A 2,395-nucleotide genomic window follows, 5' to 3' on the forward strand; every position below is an offset into this window, starting at 1 on the left:
GGGGGAAGGGAAAGGAGGAGTGTGGGGGGAGGGGTGGAGGAGGGAGAGGAGGAAGGGAGGAAGGGCACGCGGGCTGCGCGGGAGGGTGCTCGCAGGCGCCGAGGGAGGAGCCAGGGGGAAAGGTGGAGCGCGAGGGGAGGGGGTGCGGTGAGGAGTTTGGGGAGGGGAAGAGGAGGGGGCGTGCTCGGGGGAGGAGAGCCAGTGAGTGTCTGTGTTGCTGTCTTTGAATCGCGAGTCCCCCCCCCTGGAGCGTTATCCGTGCCGCGCTTCGCGGTGGGATCGAGTCTCCGGACTGTCGGTCTGTGGTGTTGGTCTGGGAAACTCAGACCCGCCCCTGCTCTCCACTCCGATTCCACCCGGATCCGCTCAGACCCACAACCGCCGACCCCGATTCCGGAGGACCCGATGCGACACCCGCGGCGGGAGCCGGGTCCCCTGGGGCAGCGAGGGGTGGCCGTGGCCGAAGGAGACAGAGCTGGGCCTCAGCGAGAACGGGCCCTTTGAAGCAGAAATTGGGGTGGGGGCTTTGAGCCGGGTCCCCAGGGAGAAGGCGGGGCCGGAGAGGAGGCACCGGGGGGGTGAGGCTGAAGACGGGCTGGGCGGAGACTCTGAGGGCGGGGTCCGGGGGAGGGGGCTGCCGAGAGGGGCGAGTTCTCTGGGCGGGGTGGGGGCTGGTCCTCCTACTGGCCTGGAAACCTGTCCCAGTTAGGTGTGGAGCGATGCCCTCCGCCCTCAGATCCGGTTTCTGGGGGACTTGGGGGTCTCGGGAGTCCCTGCCCGGGTTATGATGGTGTTCTTCCGCCTTGCCACCCAGGCACCTGACTCCTTCTGGAAGCTCCCTATATCCTGTCCTTGTCGAGCTGAAATGTGGGCTGGTTATTCCAGGCCCCCTCTCCCACATCTCTTTCTGCAATCTCCCCTGGCTTCCAGCTTCCTCCCTTCTGTCCCCTTTAGGGGAAAGGGGCATTGTGATTTGGGTTTCCCCCCAATCCAAGGGTTTTCTTCTCACCTGCGGTTAGAATCCATAGCTGGGAGTGAGGCCTCCAGAGAGAAGCACAGCGCACAGCAGGGGCACCATCAATATTCCACGACGTTTAGGAGAAGCATGGGAGCAGTTGGTGCCTAGAAGAGCGCAGGGTACCTCGGAATCAGCTGGGAAAAGCTCTTCAACCTCCTGGATGGGCTCCTTCAGCTAGGCAGTGCCCCCCCGGCCGTCTCATGGCCCTGGGAGCAGAGTGTTTCTCTTTGTGCTAGGGTGAGGTGTGAGCACTTGTGAGACCTGCAGCGGGCGTGTGGGAGAAAGTGTATGGGGTACATGTGTGGGAGATTAGCAACAGCAACGTACCCATGGCCCAACCCTGGCCTTTTCTGAGGACCCCACCTGAGAGCTCCCTAAACCCTCTTTGGGCCACAGGACCAATGGTGGGCCCAAGAGAAATGCCTAGTGTGGCTCTGGTTCCCAGCAGCTTCCTGGCCCTAGGTGGGGTAACTATGTGGGGTGCTCAGCAGGACAACAGATTTAGGGGATCTGAGGTTTACGGAATCTGAGGACCGGGCCACATTCCAGCCTGGATGTCCTGGGAATCGGTAACCAAGATGTAACCAGGATTCACCTGGGCCACCTGCTGCCCCAACCGGATACTCAGATGATCCCATCCGGCTGCCTTGCCCCCAGGGTTGGGGGAACTGCCTTCCAGCCCCTCTGTCTCCTACCCCCCCACACACACACACATACTTTCCACCCTTGCCAGTCCTTCCTGAAGCTTGCCTTTTTCCCCTGCCCAGGCTTCCTGGTTCTGGACCTTAGGAGACTCTCTCAAAAGAAGACCAGGGTGTACCCAGCCAGCCACACATAATCACCCCCAGCAAGAAGTCAGACCACAGAGGAAAGGGCAGATGCTCTCCCCCTGTCTCCACACAGTCCAACCAGCGTGGAAACTCAGTTCCTTCGACTCACTGGTCTTGGCTTCTCAAGTGCCTGCTGGGAGAGGGGGCAGGAGGAGGCAGGAAAGGAAGCAGGGAGAGAATCAGAGTCAGAATTTTAGGGCTAGAAGACCATATCAGTCATTTGGCACAATAACTTGACCATTTTGTGGGGTCCTGGTTCCTCTGGAGAATTGAATAACAGTTACGGAACTATCCTCAGGAAGATGTGTACGCACACAATTTCTTTCTTTCTTTTTTTTTAAGATTTATTTATTTGAGAGAGAGTGGGCGCTTGTGCAGGTGTGAGGTGGGGGGAGGGATAGAGGGAGAGAGAGAATCTCAGGTAGACTCCATGCTGAACGTGGAGCCTGATTTAGGGCCTGATCCCACAACCCGGAGATCATGACCTGAGCCGAAATCAAGAGTCCGATGCTTAATCAACCGAGTCAACCAGGTGCCCCTGCACACA

This window comes from Ailuropoda melanoleuca, chromosome 1 (genome assembly GCF_002007445.2).
Source record: "Ailuropoda melanoleuca isolate Jingjing chromosome 1, ASM200744v2, whole genome shotgun sequence".
In the NCBI taxonomy this organism is placed as follows: domain Eukaryota; kingdom Metazoa; phylum Chordata; class Mammalia; order Carnivora; family Ursidae; genus Ailuropoda; species Ailuropoda melanoleuca.